Genomic DNA, 19,514 nt, shown 5'->3' with positions numbered 1-19,514 from the left:
ATGGAAAGGTATTTCTAAATTAACAGAAGTGCTGTTTCTGTTCCTGTGCTTTGTTGATTTCGACCCCTCAGTCACCAAATATGAGATTAGTTTGAATGTGCTTGCTGTTAAGGTGAAAATCCTTTGAGGTTTGACTACAGCCATGCGATCTGCTGCATCACTTTTCAATTACTTGGAATCAAAAGTGCAGAGCAAACTATGCACAGAACATACATCAGGATATGTATAAAACACTTCACTAAAACTCACAACTATTCCCCCCTTTCCTAATCTGAACTCCTTTGCTTTAATTCGATCCTATTCTGTTTGGGAGTAGAAGCTGTCATGTGCTACCACTAGCTGTCCTGAACCATTTTTCAGCCAGCATGCGCTGTGACAGTTTAGTTTGGGTGATGAGAAACTGCACTGAGTGGCCTGGATGTGACCCTGACATAACTCATCACACCCAGCATTGGGAAGTGTTAGCACAAGGGTGTGACAGAGCCCGTCAGCTCAGTCCACAATGGCCTGTGGCTTAGTCAATGCTGACCATGGCAGGTTGAGATATGGGGAGGCATGCTTTCATAACAAAACCTTTCTATGACCCCATGCAATGTGTGGAGAAGACAGTCACAAACATTCCTAGCTGCTGCTTGCCTCCAGTTTCCTCTTGCAATTCAGTGTATGCTGTTTATTGCAGTTAAGCACTAAAATAGCTGCTAAATGAATCTGTGAGTCTGACAATCATTTAGCAGCCATGGTTCTTGCTGAGGCAATTTGGTAATTTTGTTTATCACACACACACATATCCCGGGGCCTACTGATATAACTGCTAAGGTCAGGTTGGATTACTCAGCTTGGTTGTCCTGCAGTACTAGTCTAGATTGCTGATTTCAAAATTACGCCATTGTTTAATTAACACGGACAAGGTCAGGTATAGTTTATTTTATTTTATTGTACCCTGCCCTCATTTATCAGTGTTATCTCGAGTCTTAAGTTCAGAGGATGTCAATCAACTGATGATAAAGTTCTGGAATGGCAAATAGTAAAAGTTAATCAACTTGCCCAGTAACTTAGAAACCCTGATGGAGACCAGGTCTGTCTATTATAAAATCCATTTAACAATCTGTTGTGATTCTTACTGTTATTGTGATGGAAAAAGTAACATTCATCAAAACCATTACACAATGCTTTGAAATGTGACACAATACTGCAGAAAATTCTGGAATGAATTGGAGAATTAAAGGGAAGTTTTTAGGTGCAATTGGGAAAATTCAGATTATAATTGACCCATCTGGCCTATTGGACTAAAATTTGTGACCAGAGGGAATGGTGAAGCCAACATGAAGCGGGGCCAAGAAATCTGATGTTCACAATTTAGCTCAGTCCGCACTTGAACTCCAGCTCGAATTTCCAGCTGCCCCTTTAAGCATTTTGCTCTCGCAAGTGCAAATAAAAACTCTTAGCTAAAATGAAAGATTCAATGATACTTGAGCAGAAGTCCTGCCCAGCATCAGTTCCGACCATTTATTGTGATTCCATCATCTGACGCTCCCAGTGAGAGTAGCACTCACAGAGAGTGCAGCTCGGAAATCCCATTGTGCTACCACAACAAAACCTTTCTATAATCCCATGTAATGTGTAGGGAAAACAGCCACAAACATTCAAAACTGTTTGTCACCAGTTCCTTCCTGTCTTCTAATGTGCTGTTTACTACACCTCCATGTAGCTAAGTCCTAAAAGGATTATGGGGTAATCCCGTGATCTGGTTCTCTTGGCAGGGACCAGTGCCCACAAATAACCCGTCTCGGGAAATCATGGAAAGTCTTGGGCTTTCCCAAAACGCACTCCCTGTGAGCACTGCTTCCCGCTGAACACAACAGATTATGGAATCATCCCTTAAAGGTGAACTGTATGCAAAAGGGAACTCCCAGAAGTGCAAAGGTTCTCTTCTTTATGTTTTTTGAGGGAGTTGTCTTTTTTTTTTCTTTAATTGGAACTTGTATGAAATATTTATGTTAATAGAAAAGCAACCAAATATTGATCACAAAAAATCCACGGTAAATGAATAAGCTTACAAGAGACCAGCAGAACAGGAAAATCCTTAAAGAAGATGGTTGCTAGAATACAAACTTTCACTCAAGCTCAGGAAACGACAGAGCAGCTAACTACGAACTATAGGACCAGGAGTAGGCCATTCAGCCCCTTGAGCCTGTTCCATCATTCAATTAGATCATGGCTGATCTGCATCTTAACTCCATCTACCTGCCTTGGTTCTGAAGCCTAAATACCCTTGCCTAACAAAAATATATCAATCTCAGTTTTTACATTTTCAATTGATCTTGTCTCAACAGCTTTTTGGGGGAAGAGAGTTCCAGATTTCCACTGCCCGTTGTGTGAAGAAGTGTATTTTTTTATTCGTTCATGGGATGTGGGCGTCGCTGGTGAGGCCGGCATTTATTGCCCATCCCTAATTGCCCTTGAGAAGGTGGTGGTGAGCCGCCTTCTTGAACCGCTGCAGTCCGTGTGGTGACGGTTCTCCCACTGTGCTGTTAGGAAGGGAGTTTCCTGACATCATCCCTGAATGGCCTAGCTCTAATTTTAAGGTTATGCCCCCTTGTTTTGGGCTCCCCTCACCAGAGGAAGTAGTTTCTTTCCATCTACCCTATCAAATCATTTAATCATCTTAAACAATGCAATTAGATCACCCCTTAATGTTCTTTACTCAAGGGAATATAAGCCTTGTTTATGCAACTTGGCCTCATAATTTTACCCCCGGTATCATTCTGGTGACTACAGCCATGTGATCTGCTGCATCGCTCAAACCCCTTCTGTGGGAAAGGTAGTCAAAACTCTTGAAATGTAACAGCTATTACGGCCAATTGAGAGTCATAAATTTTAAGATTGACATCGTCATGCTGAAGGTGATTTATCATCAAATATGACTAAAACACATCAAAACAGCAAGGGGTTCCGACACAAGAATAAAATCACTGGTGGCTTCCACAATCAATCCGCTCTGTCAATTTTCCGCCCAAACAAAGGTGGTGAAAATTACCCCCACAAGCTGTGAACCTGCGATTTTCTATCCTGCAATCTTTGGGAACTCCGCTGGAAGCGTGGGAACGCAAAATCAACCCTTTAGCACCTTATCGCATCTTCATGTTGCCCCAAAGAAGTTCACAACTAATCAATTACTCTTGAAGTGCAACCACTGTTGTTATGTAGACAAACCAGTTGTAAATCTGGAACATTTGCAAATTTACAACAGAAAATGACCACCTGTGATTTGAGCCTCCCTTAACTTGGCTCCATGTTGTTGATTGTTTTACTGACACCTGCATATCATTTGATCAGAAGAAAAAGTGATGTCTGATAAATTAACTGGGATATTAAATATCTTTTCATGAAAGCTATAATTGCAGATCACAAAAGATAGGATAGTACCCTCTGCAATAGATATTTCTGTTTATAATCTAAGTCAATTGAGCTCTTCACTGTTATCATTCTCTTGACTCATAAGTGTAACATGACACAAGTATTTTTTCAGAAGGGTGCATCCCTGTTACTATAAGTGAGTCACTGTAACCCAAAATGATTCACAAGGCATAGGCCAAGATCCAAATTTCTCCTGTCAATTTTTCATCCACTTTGACAACATACTTCTTTTGTTGTGGGGGTAACCTTGACAAGCTCGTGCTCATAATGCAGAGCTTCACATGATGGGTGCACAAGTTGAGAATTCAGGGATGGAGTCAGCATGTCCAGTATGTGGCCTTGTTGGACATAGGTGGCTCTCTTTGCAGGGCTGCTGAGTCCTGAGATGGGCCTGCGGCAGGCTGCATTTCTGGATTTGGTTCCTCCGCAGCCTGTGTCTGCACAATTACTCCCACTTGTGAAGGGGTCTGAGTGAACAGTCTAGAGAGCTCTCTTGCACTGCTGTGAAGAGGGAAAGTTAGCTCCTCCGAGCAGTCTCCTGCTATCCCCTTGAAAGTAGGGTCACTGGTCACTGGACACTGGGATCTGTGGGAGAACAGACCTAATGGCATCACTAAGATCACCTAAGCCCCTGAGTGAGAGTGTGCCCAATATCCTACAAGCTGTCCAAGTTGCTGCTCTGGAGAAATTGGAATCGAATTCTCATTGATATCTCCATTTGGTCTCCCAAGACTTGTAAGCCATTAGTAAATGTTTCCATGCTGGTGACACTCAGGGGCCAGGCGGCCACCCCACCTTATTACAGGGAATGGATACAGATGTTCTGGTAACTGCCACTTGCTCCAAGATGCACAGGATTGACAAGTATTCCTCTCTGATGGTACCACAGAGGACGAAATTGGACTCAGTCACAACCGTAGCCGTGCGCCACATATCATGTGAGATGAAACACAGAGCCTCCAAATGTGTGTGATGCTCTCCTAGCATCTTTTACTTCATTACTGGGCCCGAGATGATGATCCACAAGCTTGAGAGTCAGGGACTGACTTATCCCGAGGCTGCACTCAGAAACTTCAGGTTCCTCTTCTACCCCTACTTCCTCTGGCTTCCTTGCGTTCTGTGATTCAATGAGCGACAACTCCTCATCTACACTATCCAATTCAACCCGAGTGTCTCTCTCTGGGCCGATACGTGCTAGCAATAGGGTGAATGATGGCATGGGGGAATTTCTTGTGGTACCCGATGTTGAGGCTCCAAGTGGTTCATTCTCTGGGCCTTTTTGCAGTGCTTGACCTCTTGTTGCTCCTATGGAAATAAGAAGAATCACATTCAGGCTATTGCATCCATTTGCTTTTCCACTCCTTTTGGGGTCTTCACACAATAATAATAACATGAACAGATGCACATGAAGTTGGTTTCAATTGCAACTCATTAATCTGCTCTGAACAAACCCATTACAGCTGTACGACCTCCAAATTCTCCATCCCCTACTGCTTCAGAGGAGTTCGTGCCCAGTACCTCCACACATGGGTGTCAGCAGTTCCTCAACCTGTTGCCTGATATTCCTGTGCATTATGAGTCATTTTCTCCTGCATGAAGAGGGAATTAGTTTTACTGGTGCTTAACGTTCACCTACCCTTCCTTTTCAATTTTGGTCATCTTTCACCTCTTGAAATGAAAGATTGGCAGTTGTATGAGAACTCTGACATGAAAGGCAACATGTAGAGAGACAGACAGTTCTGTGAAGGTGATTTGAGGGATCCAAGTGACAGAGTAGCTGCAGCTGTTAATTCCTTGATCACTGGAACACCCCACAGGGTAATTGTGGAGCACTTACGGCATGCAATGTTCACTTGACTTTGCGGTTCTATGGTACTAATTAGTCTTGACCCATAGTTGCAAGGCACCTACCCTTGCCGCCCTTGTCAGTCTATTGAACCTTTTGTGGCATGCAGAGGAGTGCAGCTCGTTACTTTTAAGAGAAAAGACCCAACTGAAGGGAAGGAACCTCCCTTGCTATGTCCATTTATATACAGGCACTTACTCATTATCCAGGCTGGGCCCACCGGGTGCTCCATATGTGGGGAGACAGAAGTCAATGTGCAACAGCGCTATGGATGCCGAAGGTCACATTATCGGCCCCTGACAGTATGAACAACTTGCCATAGGTGTCCTCATAGGCCATATCTCCTTTGACATGGAAGAACATTAGCATTAACATACCTGAAAAATAGGGAAATTAATGTTGCAAAAACCAAAAGCAGAAAAGTACTCAAGTGTGTCGCCTACTACACTCTTCAGATTTGAGGCTGATTTTCCTCATCCTTACCCCCAGGAAATGTCCAGTTCCCTGGGTGCAGAAGTCAAGATAAAGGAACGGGGACCTGGTTCGTTGGGTCTCCACCTCTTTGACGTTGCCGGGGATTTTGTTGGGGGAGCAGGGAGTTTGGCCTGCACCTGCAGTTGTTGCAGGCCCAGTGGAGCCATTCAGAGGAAGTTGGGGGCGTTTCTGGCCTCCTGCCCTATTTTCTGCTGCCAGGAGGCCAAGGTGGCAGAGATGCCCATAAAACATGGTGCATAGTCTGCTTCAGAACCCCTGTCAATCAGAGGGTCCATGAAGGTCCTTGGGGCAGGCCAAAGACCCCAAAGTACTATAAAACCATAGAAGTTTACAGCACAGAAGGAGGCCATTTGACCTCCAAACGAATCCCACTAGCCCACACTCTCCCCATAGCCCTGTATCATCCCCTGCTTTAAATATTTATCCAATTTCCCCTAAAAGATGCAATGGCCTCTGCATCAGCCACTCCCTGTGGCAAAGTGTTCCATGCTCCAACAACACTCAGTATAGAGAAATTGTGAAGGTGATTTGAGGGATCCAAGTGACAGAGTAGCTGCAGCTGTTAATTCCTTGATCACTGGAACACCCCACAGGGTAATTGTGGAGCACTTACGGCATGCAATGTTCACTTGACTTTGCGGTTCTATGGTACTAATTAGTCTTGACCCATAGTTGCAAGGCACCTACCCTTGCCGCCCTTGTCAGTCTATTGAACCTTTTGTGGCATGCAGAGGAGTGCAGCTCGTTAGAGATGTCCCATTTACTGCCAAGCCCACTTCCTTCCAAATAGCTCCTGCAACACAGTCTGCAGGCTTTTTACCTCTAACCCCAAAAATGGAACCCCTCCTCTGCCATACCTCACTTAAAAGATGCTCCAAATCACTCTCACTAAAATTGCTCTCCTTTTCCTCTTGCTTGCTGTTGCCATTGCCTGTTACCTACCGTTACCCTTTAATTGCAGGCTGCCTTGAAATAAAAAAAACACACCACCTTCCTCCACACCCTCATAAGTTTTCTGGACCTCCTAAGGTGTTTCAGGCCTTTTGCTGGTGGGATTCGCCAGTACATCCCACCCAGCATTACGCTAATCAGCTGACCCTGGGATTTCTGACGTGGTCAGCACCTGTGCGTGAGAGCGAACTTAAGTCCCGCAACCCCACACTTCCAGCAGCAGACGGCGGGCATCGGAATTTCAGGCCTTAGTCTCCACTTGCAGGTGTCTTCACGTACGAGAGTTTGGTCCTGTACACGTGGGTAGGGGTGTATGGACAAGTCCTAATGCAGGGCCTCATCCTCTTATCCTCCTCCTCCTCCAGAATCTGTACAAAGGAATGGATATCCCTAGTTCCTCACAGTTGAGCACATGGTTGAATGAACAAACCATGCACAGGCAGCAGATGCATTAAAGCTTTAAGAAGCCATCAGGAAGGCTCCAGGAAATTTCCCTACTTTCTTTTGTCCAGCTACAGAGGAAGTAAATTATATACCAAAAGTAACAATATACTTTTAAGAGAAAAGACCCAACTGAAGGGAAGGAACCTCCCTTGCTATGTCCATTTATATACAGGCACTTACTCATTATCCAGGCTGGGCCCACCGGGTGCTCCATATGTGGGGAGACAGAAGTCAATGTGCAACAGCGCTATGGATGCCGAAGGTCACATTATCGGCCCCTGACAGTATGAACAACTTGCCATAGGTGTCCTCATAGGCCATATCTCCTTTGACATGGAAGAACATTAGCATTAACATACCTGAAAAATAGGGAAATTAATGTTGCAAAAACCAAAAGCAGAAAAGTACTCAAGTGTGTCGCCTGCTACACTCTTCAGATTTGAGGCTGATTTTCCTCATCCTTACCCCCAGGAAATGTCCAGTTCCCTGGGTGCAGAAGTCAAGATAAAGGAATGGGGACCTGGTTCGTTGGGTCTCCACCTCTTTGACGTTGCCGGGGATTTTGTTGGGGGAGCAGGGAGCTTGGCCTGCACCTGCAGTTGTTGCAGGCCCAGTGGAGCCATTCAGAGGAAGTTGGGGGCGTTTCTGGCCTCCTGCCCTATTTTCTGCTGCCAGGAGGCCAAGGTGGCAGAGATGCCCATAAAACATGGTGCATAGTCTGCTTCAGAACCCCTGTCAATCAGAGGGTCCATGAAGGTCCTTGGGGCAGGCCAAAGACCCCAAAGTACTATAAAACCATAGAAGTTTACAGCACAGAAGGAGGCCATTTGACCTCCAAACGAATCCCACTAGCCCACACTCTCCCCATAGCCCTGTATCATCCCCTGCTTTAAATATTTATCCAATTTCCCCTAAAAGATGCAATGGCCTCTGCATCAGCCACTCCCTGTGGCAAAGTGTTCCATGCTCCAACAACACTCAGTATAGAGAAATTTCTCCTAACCTCTTTCATTACGCTTTTAGTAACAATTTTAAATAGATGACCCCTCATCGCTCACTTCCCAATCATAGGAAATAGTCTTTCCCTATTCACTCCATCAAAACACTTAATATTTTTTTCTCATCACCAGAGATACTATTGCTTCCCTTTCAGCATGGTATGGTGACATTCATCAGTATGACTGGAGAAAATCCTGTATCTATTTACTTTCTATACAACTTCAGTTCATAAAAAGAATGAATAGGTTTGATTGAGTTCTTCTATGAAATAACAGAAAGGGTAGTGCAGTTGATGTTGTGTATAGGGAATTTCAAAAGGCGTATGATAAAGTGACATATAATAGACTTGTTAGAAAAATTAAAGCCCAGGGGATTAAAGGGACAGTGGCAGCGTGGATACAAAATTAGCTCCAGGACAGAAAGCAGAGAGTAGTGAGGTAGGGTTGTTTTTCAGACTGGAGGGAAGTATACAGTGGTATTCCCCAGGGGTATTAGGACCACTGCTCTTTTTGATATATATTAATGATCTGGACTTTTAAAAAAAAAATTGTTCATGGGATGTGGGCGTTGCTGGCATGGCCAGCATTTATTGCCCATTCCTAATTGCTCTTGAGGAGGTGGTGGTGAGCCGCCTTCTTGAACCGCAGTAGTCCATGTGGTGAAGGTTCTCCCACAGTGCTGTTAGGTAGGGAGTTCCAGGATTTTGACCCAGCGACGATGAAGGAACGGCGATATATTTCCAAGTCTGGATGGTGTGTGACTTGGAGGGGAACATGCAGGTGGTGTTGTTCCCATGTGCCTGCTGCCCTTGTCCTTCTAGGTGGTAGAGGTCATGGGTTTGGGAGGTGCTGTCGAAGAAGCCTTGGCGAGTTGCTGCAGTGCATCCTGTAGATGGGACACACTGTAGCCATGGTACGCCGATTGTGAAGGGAGTGAATATTTAGGGTGGTGGATGGGGTGCCAATCAAGCAAAAATCCCCATTTCTGACCTTATGATGGAAGGTCATTGATGAAGCAGCTGAAGATGGTTAGGCCTAGGACACTGCCCTGAGGAACTCCTGCAGCAATGTCCTGGAGCTGAGATGATTGGCCTCCAACAACCACTACCGTCTTCCTTTATGCTAAGTATGACTCCAGCCACTGGAGAGTTTTCCTCCTGATTCCCATTGACTTCAATTTTACTAGGGCTCCTTGGCGCCACACTCGGCCAAATGCTGCCTTGATGTCAAGGGCAGTCACTCTCACCTCATCTCTGGAATTCAGCACTTTTGTCCATGTTTGGACCAAGGCTGCAATGAGGTCTGGAGCTGAGTGGTCCTGGTGGAACCCAAACTGAGCTTCGGTGAGCAGGTTATTGGTGAGTAAGTGCCGCTTGATAGCACTGTCGACGACACCTTCCATCACTTTGCTGATGATTGAGAGTAGGCTGAAGGGGCAATAATTGGCCGGATTGGATTTGTCCTGCTTTTTGTGGACAGGACATACCTGGGCAATTTTCCACATTGTTGGATAGATGCCAGTGTTGTAGCTGTACTGGAACCGTTTGGCTAGAGGCGCGGCTAGTTCTGGAGCACAAGTCTTCAGCACTACAGTCGGGATGCTGTCGGGGCCCATAGCCTTTGCTGTATCCAGCGCACTCAGCCGTTTCTTGATATCACATGGAGTGAATCGAATTGGCTGAAGACTGGCTTCTAGTGGGGATAGCTGGAGGAGGCCGAGATGGATCATCCACTCGGCACTTCTGGCTGAAGATGGTTGCAAATGCTTCAGCCTTGTCTTTTGCACTCACATGCTGGACTCTGCCATCATTGAGAATGGGGATGTTCACAGAGCCTCCTCCTCCCGTTATTTGTTTAATTATCCACCACCATTCAGGACTGGGTGTGGCAGGACTGCAGAGCTTTGATCTGATCCGTTGGTTGTGGAATCGCTTAGCTCTGTCTATAGCATGTTGCTTCTGCTGTTTAGCATGCATGTAGTCCTGTGTTGTAGCTTCACCAGGTTGGCACCTCATTTTTAGGTACACCTGATGCTGTTCTTGGCATGTTCTTCTACACTCCTCATTGAACCAGGGTTGATCCCCTGGCTTGTTGGTAATGGTAGAGTGAGGAATATGCCAGGCCATGAGGTTACAGATTGTGCTGGAATACAATTCTGCTGCTGCTGATGGCCCACAGCGCCTCATGGACGCCCAGTTTTGAGCTGCTAGATTTGTTCTGTATCTATCCCATTTAGCACGGTGGTAGTGCCACACAACATGTTGGATGGTGTCCTCAGTGTGAAGATGGAGCTTCGTCTCCACAAGGACTGTGCGGTGGTCACTCCTACCAATACTGTCATGGACAGATGCATTTGTGACAGGTAGATTGGTGAGGATGAGGTCAAGTAGATTTTTCCCTCGTGTTGGTTCGCTCACCACCCGCCACAGGCCCAGTCTGGCAGCTATATCGTTCAGGACTCAGCCAGCTCAGTCAGTAGTGGTGCTACTGAGCCACTCTTGGTGATGGACATTGAAGTTCCCCCACCCAGAGTGCATTCTGTGCCCTTGCTACCCTCAGTGCTTCCTCCAAGTGGTGCTCAACATGGAGGAGGACTGAGTCATCAGCTGAGGGAGGACGGGAGGTGGTAATCAGAAGGAGGTTTCCTTGCCCATGTTTGACCTGATACCATGAGATTTCATAGGGTCCGGAGTCAATGTTGAGGACTCCCTGGGCCACTCCCTCCTGACTGTATATCACTGTACCGCCACCTCTGATGGGTCTGTCCTACCGGTGGGACAGGACACACCCAGGCATAGTGATGGAAGTGTCTGGCTCTAGATGTTAGTGAGGACGACTTTGCAGGGTAGCTAATTTCCACTAGCAGGAAAGTTGATAACCAGAGGACGCAGATTTAAGATAATTGTCAAAAGAACCAAAGGGGAGATGAAGAGAATTCTTTTATGCAGCGAATTGTTATGATCTGGAATGGATTGCCCGAAAGGGTGATGGAAGCAGATTCAATAGTAACGTGCAAAAGGGAATTGGATATATACTTGAAAAGGAAAAAATTGCAGACCTATGGGGAAAGAGCAGGGAAGTGGACGAATTGGATAGCTTTCAAAGAGCTGGCACAGGCACGATGGGCCAAATGGCCTCCTTCTGTTCTGTAAGATTCTGTGATTCCATGACTCTAGGTTGAGCCAAAAGTTCTCTCAAAGGTTGCAGAGCACAGATAAACGAGAGGAACATCATCCTATCCAGAATGCACTGCAGGTGGGAGAAGCAATGGTGTCCCCTCCTCCCCCTGGTGGTGAAAATCATGTATTGCTGCTACATTTCCCCAGGATACAGCAGCAGCTTCGTCTGCAACACTTAGCAGATTTAATTTGTGAAGCTGGTCAATTAAAAACAGAGTATCATTACGCTCTGCTTTTTTCTTTGTTACTACAGTTAAAAAAATGAAATCTGCCTAAAATGGACTGAGGTGTGCGTAACTGGAAATCTAGTGCAATTTTTAAAATTCTTGGTGCTGTTCGGAGTGCAAGTTGTGGGTACCGCTTAAAAGACCAAAAACCAACCAAACCAAATGAGAAACAAGCAATTCCGATGAGTCGGCTGACTTTGATGTTGGATAGATTCATTCAGCTGATTGTTGTGGAGCAGAGTTAATTCATTTGATATTGATCTCCAGAGAAAAGAGAGATCTGAAGAAACATGGGTGGCTGTTCTTAATCAGCTAATCCCCATGATTTCAAACAGCTGCCACAGTGGTTTCTACAGGCAAACAGATCAGTTTACAAATCCACGCAGATCGGTTCAAAGGAGAGATGAATAATTAGCAATGATTTCTGGTACAATGAGATTGGGAGATCTGTGACCATATGACCAGTTAGACTCAGATCAAAAACTCGACTGCTCGACTTATTATACTGATTGTATTTTGCTTGTTAGAAGACCAGGCAAAATAATTAAACCCTTCCTGCTAGTAATTACAGTGTGAGACCAGTGAGGGGCTTGGGTAGCAGTTGGATTGGATCCGAAGAGAAAGTAACATAGCTAACAACTATTAAACATTGTTACTCACTTCAATATTTATTTATGAAGCTCATCCCTGGTAATTTGGAAGTGATTCTTCATATTCAACTAGTCTGCTCTTTGAGGAATAAATATTTTATTTTGTTTCACTTTTAAAAAATCGAATTTGTACTCATTTATTTTTCACACACGATGCGAGCTGTGTCAAAAAGATCTGACTGTGAAGTGATGGGAAGGTTTGTTTAGGTGTTAAAGCAGTGGAACCTCAAACAGAGTTAATTATCAGTAATGCAGAATTGTGCTAAGTTGTGTGATATTAGAATGGGTTGGGCTGCGCTTCAACACGTCACCTGTTCATTTCAGCCCTTGTTTTAAGTGGAGGAGTCTTGCTGTAAACTATGTCTTACATCTGTGATCTTCATCATGTTTGATGATATCTGTCATCAGTGTGTTTTCTGAAGCCGCTGATTGAGCCTGAAGCAAACTGAGCATTCGCAGTTCACTCAAGGATGAAAGCAGCCTGGCTGTAGTTTTGGGTCTCTTGCCATCAGGGACAGCCTTGTGCCTTGAGTTCTGCCTCTGTGTAACTGAAGAACTATTGGAAGAGATTTTTAGACTGAACTCAGCTAGTTGCAGCCGTTTCTAAGCTGTGCAAAGCAAGAGCTTATTGTCAACAGCACAGAATGTGTGGTGGACATGGGGATGGGGATAATCTAACCTAAGGAGATTTATTGCTGTCTACAATTTATTATTAATTATCGAGTATGCACTATGTCTAATCATGTCCCAGTGAAGAAGCTAAGCCCTGGCTGAGAGTTGTTCAGCAGTCCCAGGTCTTTTAATGGTGATAGCGGAAGCTTTTTCATGAAATAACATGCACAGATTTGGCACCTTTCTTCTATTCTGTGATCACTAGATACTTGATGTAGCATTCTCATTCATGGTGCTTTTGGTGTTAAAATATGACATCTCATAGGCGGTGCAGTAGTTCTGAATGAGACAGTTTGCACCACGGAGTTTGGATGAAGGAAGGCTCAAGTCTTAAAATTAGAGCTGGGCTGTTGAGGGGTGATGTCAGGAAACACTTCTTCATACAAAGGTTAGTGGAAAACTGGAACTCTCTCCCTCAAAAAGCTGTTGAGGCTAGGTCAATTAAAAATTTCAAAACTGAGATTGATAGATTTTTGTCAAGAAAGGGTATTAAGAGTTACAGAAGCATGGCGATTAGGCGGAGTTAAGTTACAGATCAGCCATGATCTATCTGAATGGCGGAACAGGCCCGAAGGACTGAATGGCCTACCCCTATTCCTATGTAAGTCCCATTCCACTTGGTTCCTGATCTGAGCCGGGTCAAACAAGAAGGAACTGAATGGAAGCAGAGGCAGCTTCCAGCAGGAGGGAGGGAAAATTGGTGAGGAGAGCTGTACCTTGGCAGATGCTGCTGCCTCCTAGTGGCTGGCTACGGAGGCATAGCTGGCAGCTGAGAGAAGGTCATGTGCCTGTGCTCTCAGCTGAAGAGGTGCCTGGTTAGATCGATGAGAGAAAGGGATAAAATTACAGAAAAGAGGAAGAAACATTTGCAAAAAAATCCCTCATGAAAGGGAAATTAAGAAGTGATCAATTGGGGGGTGTAGTTAATACAAAGGAGGAATGCATCAAAATGCAAGAAGACATTAATAAACTTGCAGAATGGGCGTGTAATTGGCAAATGAATTTCAATATGGGTAAGTGTGAGGTGGTGCATTTTGGTAGGAAGAATAAGAATACTGCTTGAGTAATAAGAATCTGAATGGGATAGAGGAACAAAAGCAGAGAAGTTATGTTAAACTTGTATAGAACCTTGATTATACCACACTTGGAGTATTGTGCATAGTTCTGGTCTTCATACTATAGAAAGGATATAGAGGCATAGGAGAGGGTGCAAAAAAGATTTACAAGGATGATACCAGAACTGAGGATAAACTTATCAAGAAAGGCTGAACAGGCTGGGACTCTTCTCTAGAAAAGAGAAGGCTGAGGGGTGACCTGGTAGAGGTCTTTAAGATAATGATAGAGCAGACGTAGAGAAAATGTTTCCATTTGTGGACGAGTCTAAAACTAGAGGTCATAAATATAAAATAGTCTCTAATAAATCGAATAGGGAATTCAGGAGAAACTTCTTTACCTAAAAAGTGGTAAGAATGCAGAACTCGCTACCACAAGGAGTAGTTGAGGCAAATAGCATAGATACATTTAAGCATATGAGGGAGAAAGGAATAGAAGGGTATGCTGATAGGGTTAGATGAAGTAGAGAGGGAGGAGGCTCGTGTGGAGCATGAACGACGGCATAGTCCAGTTGGGCCGAATGGCCTGTTTCTGTGCTGTAGTTTTGATGTAACTTGATGTAATAGTCTGTAACTAATGACCCTACTCCAGAATCAGCACAACAAAAATGTTACTTTTCTGAGCATTAAAACCTTTCTGAAATGGCAATTAGATTCCAGAAAAATTAAACTTATCTTCACCAATTTTATTTTCAAAGTGCTTCTGTATCATGTACCAGCTGAATATTATTTATTTATTATCATTAATTTCTAATAAATATTTATTTCTTAATAAATGTATTATTTATTAATAAATAAACAATGAATAAATAAATAATACATTATCGTGGGACGGTCAGGGAGGTTTGGATAATCTCCCCTCCCACAGGCAGGTGGTCACCCCAGTTTCCTGGCACACAGGGCAGAGGGTGGGTACCAAAGAAATGCCCAAGTGGCACCTGCCAACCCCATGCAAACGCAGCAAATATTAAAATATACCTTGGAAATCAAAATAAGGAGAGATGCAAACACGGGCTGCCGAATCGCTATCACCTGTTTTACCGTATCGCACAAAGTCAAGAACTATCCCAAGCTTGCTCCAGGCTTGCAACACACTCCGAACCATCTTTTATTCTGTTGATACCTTATTAAAATTAAGTGAAAGGTGGTGCCTGCAGTGCTCCAATATACTACTCTTTGAAATGGTGAGATGCAGGTTCAGTTCCCTATTGGTGACACTGCAGCGGGCAAGCACGGAACAGAGGCCGGAAGTGACAATGGAGGTGAGAGGGAAAAGCACTGGTGCACAACTTCCCTCCACGCTGGCAGTAGAATGTCATAGGACACCCACCCTCCTTCACAATAATAGGAGACGTGTGGCCCAGGAAATCCACGAAGGGTGAAAACAGGTGGAGGGACAAATTAATTCCCAAAACAGATGAGTAGTCTATTGGTTCTAAGACTAAAAAAATCTTCTTTGCGAAGACTAGCTGCAAAACATGGGCCACAGTCTTGGTAAATAGGTTTGGAAGAGTTATTCTCAAATTTCTCTACATATAGCATGGTAGCATTTCATAGAGGACACCTTACTTAGACCAACACTAATAACAACAACAACTTACATTTACGTAGTAGCCCTGAATTTTCACAAGGGTTCAATCGGTCTCTCACATAACTTTGGCGAAACACTGAGAAGGAAACCGGGGAGACCCAGTAATGTTGGCTCTCCGCCGCTTCTGCCACTTTCTCCTTGCCTTGTAAGGGGAGAACTTCCGTCTGCCCCTTAAAAGGCAAACGATAGTCCAGAGGTGGGGCCAGGGGCGGGGACTCCCTAAACTGGGAGCTACCCCCGGCCCAGGATGGCAGCAAGGCGCATCAGTGACGGCTGGTACACTGAAAAAGGTGAGGTGTAATGGCCTCGTGTGGGGCTAGTATACAAGTGTGGGCCCCATTATTTGGGCTCCAGGCCTGGCAAGCAGCTTGTACCCCTAAAGAGGCAAATTTAATTTTTTAAACTAACTTGTTCAGGGGCTGATAAGACAGTGGCAAGGTCAGGGTGGCTTGGATCACCCCCACCACCCCACAGGTAAGTGGCCACCCCAGTTTCCTGGCCCACCAGGCAGGGAGGGGGTGCCTGCCAGCCCCATGCAAATGCGGTGCCCTCCCACTGGCCCTACAAGGGCAAGGGTTTAAAAATAACAGATTCACAAATAATATTCAGCTGGTACATGATTCAGAAGCACTAATAACTTTACTCAATGTATCCAGTTTTTTTGTATGACAAGGAACTATTTATCCCACATGTTCTATAGATTTAGCTGGGAATTCAATTATTAGACAGGTCTCCATCTCGTATAGCCAGCCCTCTGCAGCAGTAGTACCCAAGCTTTAGGTTATCTGGGAGAACCCAGCAAGAATGGTCTCCTCTTTCTTTTACTGACCACTAAAGCAATCTGCCTATGTCTTTGCATCTGGGGCACTAACATGTACAGCTGTGAGCATTTTAAATTAAAATGGGACGGAGAAAGGAACTTTCCAAAAGGATAAGTCTATGGAGCTAATGCAGGAGTAGGAAGAGGCCATCTAATATTTACTGTTGACCTTGAGATGATGGAAGATTTAGAGGCAGGGAAACACTGAGCTTGTATAATATCATTAGAATCGACATGGATAAGCATAAGCACCGTCAAAATAAATGTACCAGATTACAGGGAAGGTAAATTTAAAGTCATGGGGTTGAAATAATTGTAAAATAACACTGGAGCTTAACACACCAAACATGGTTTGCTTATAAGGATTTTTGGGGACGGTACAAAATCAGTACAAGCTATGGGGTAAAATGAACAATTTAGCGGTGCCCAGCACAGAGCTTTGTGTAATGTGAGCATGAATTTCTAATTCGGATGAGGAGATAGCATGCCCCCCTATTTGCAGCCCATGTGATTTTCCGTCCTATCAATAGAAAATGATGCCAGCCACAAATCGCATGTGCTGACCTCTGCACCCACATTTCCAACCTATGGCATTTGTCATTAAGCTTAATTAGTAACAAACAAGAAAAGACGGCAGAACTTGAAAACGTGTGGTTTGTGTCCATCAGCCATTTTAGTACAAAGTATGCAACTGTCAATCATACAAATATTTCCAGTCAGTGGAAACATTCATTGAACTCCTCGTCCATAATTATGGATGCAAAGATGTATCGATATTGATATAGTGCAAATCTCTGCATCTGTAGTGCTAAACCAAAAAAATTTACATCTATAAAAATGCAGAGATCTGGATTTCCCTCCAAACTACTGCACAAAAATTGGACAATATAGAATGGAAAAAGAAGGGAAATGTAACTAGGAAGCCTGCCATCAGATCCCCACCCCTCAACGTACTGCTGGGAATTTAATTCCCCCCCGCCTCAGGAGGAATCGTTGCTACCCAACCCTTTTCTGCCTCACTGCATTTAAATGACAGCAAGAAACTACCCCCAGGAATACGGTTGATTTTCCTCCCTCCTGCCTCAATTGCCACCAAACCCAGTTACCAGCAGGAGAGGGATGGTGGTACATCCCGGGCCAGTGGTGGAAAGCCTTATTGGAAGGAGAAAGCGGAATATTGGCCACCTCTCCCTCTCTTCAGCCCCCCAATCACTCACCATGTGTAAGTCTCTGCTCAGTCTCAGGCCTTCAATTAAGTTTCAAGAAAAATCGTCAAGGCCCTCTTTAAATGTGGCTCCTCTCTTTCCGGCACTGCAGCAAGGACACTTCTCTCTCTGGCTGGCAGTAGTTGGTTCTCACTATGTGGCAGAGATCCCATCAGGAGCCCCATTTGTAATTGTAATGAGCCCTGACCCAGCAAGATTGGTCAGGTGGTCATTGGGCCATTGGGACAATGGGCAGAAATCCTGCCCCAACCATCTTGGAGGAAAATCGAGCGTAGATGATACATTTTTTTTTACTTGTTCTTGGGGTGCAGGTGGCTCTGCCTAAGGCAGTACTTATTGCCCATTCCTAGTTGCCCTGAGAGCACTAGGAGTCAACCACACAGTGTGGGACTGGAGTCACCTGTAGGCCAGACCAGGTAGGGAAGGCTCCTTTCCCTGAAGGATATTAGGAAACTAGTTGGGTTTTAGTGACAATCTGGCTGCTTTCATGGGTCTTTTTCTGGGCTGCCTTATCACAGGCTCAATCTAAATAGGAAAGTAAAAGTAATATAAACAAACTGTTTCAAAGATTTGATGGAATAGAGAAGGACAGAGTTGGAAAAATATATAAAAGAAAATAATTACTACTGAAATGATAATCTACATCAAAAGCAAAAAATTGATTAAAAAAATTGCTAAAGATATTGAGGGGACTATTTAGAAGGAGCAGCACCAGATGGAATTCATCCAAAAATGAAGGAAGAAGTATGAGTTGTCGTGGGTGAAATTTTCAGTAGATCAAATACACAAATCTTTTTTTAAAATTTTCTTGAGAAACTGAATTGAAGAGTCAAGGCCCATGGTCAAGGACACCATCCAATTTGAAAAAAGAAATGAGAACATAAATCAGGAAGCAGTGATTAAGCAATGAGAAGCTTGAGCTTTTAAAATGTGAAGATTGTAGAAGGAAGGATGGACTGAGGAAGGTGAAAAATTTCATAGTTTAGAGGTCCAGGGAGAGAATAAGTTAGAGGAGGAGGCACTGGAATGAGTCTTGATTTCAACACAGTGATAGCGCAGGGAGAAGGAAGGGTGTGTAGAGTGGCACATTTACAGCTGAGGAGCAACGAGAGTGGAAAGTTCAGAGGAACATGTACTTCTCATCTCCAACTCTGTTGGAGCTTTGGTAGTATTGACAAAGTCAAGAGACATTAAAAATAAGTTGCAGCAGAGAAAGAGAGTTTGGAGGTGTCTTGTTTTTCCTTCCAAATTCAATTGCTTTGCATCTGCCACCTGTCTGTCCATTCCACTAACCAGTCTTTGTCCTCCTGAAGCCTTTCACAATCCTCCTCACTCAGAATATGTCAGGAGCTGAAGAGGACAAAAGAGAAAATTGTTATGAAAAAATGACTCAAGCAATGAAAACTATGCAATTGGAAACTTGGGACAGATTGCAAATCACAGCATGTGTTTTTGAACCAACTTAATTACTCTTTCTGACAGCTATTAATGTACAACACATCTAGTGCTTCCTTTCCTTCATTAAAGCCTTCTTTATTGGCCTCTTAATGTTTCCATGCAAGTACCATTCTCCAATGTCATCTAATCACAGAGCCATGTCCACCGTTGAGGATTGTTTTGATTAGGATAATAAGCAGCGCAGCACAAGACATGGATAACTGATATATTGTTTTATTAAGGATACAGAGTAAGCTTGTAATTGATACAGAAGGAAGTCTCATTAACATTACTGTTCCACTCTGGTAACATTGCAGAGGTTGTAGTTCACTGGGACTCAGAATGTGTTGGAGTGGAAAACAAATCCGAACATAATGGATACTGAATTACAATCATAATACTTACACATGCGTAGTATTGTATTCATTCATTGTAATAAATATCTTGTA

General features: G+C 44.1%; 1 long non-coding RNA gene across 1 annotated transcript; it reads right to left on the bottom strand.

Moving 5' to 3' along the window:
- Positions 1-944: 944 nt before the first annotated feature.
- LOC137333309 (uncharacterized) lies at positions 945-18,980 on the bottom strand. Its single transcript, XR_010965851.1, has 4 exons — positions 18,922-18,980; positions 7,334-7,512; positions 5,462-5,640; positions 945-4,722 (listed from the first exon to the last, which is right to left on the bottom strand). It is a non-coding gene; the product is annotated as an uncharacterized lncRNA (long non-coding RNA).
- Positions 18,981-19,514: the final 534 nt, after the last annotated feature.

The sequence above is a fragment of the Heptranchias perlo genome, chromosome 2 (genome assembly GCF_035084215.1).
Source record: "Heptranchias perlo isolate sHepPer1 chromosome 2, sHepPer1.hap1, whole genome shotgun sequence".
Taxonomy (NCBI): Eukaryota; Metazoa; Chordata; class Chondrichthyes; order Hexanchiformes; family Hexanchidae; genus Heptranchias; species Heptranchias perlo.
This window is presented reverse-complemented; position numbering and strand designations above follow the sequence as displayed.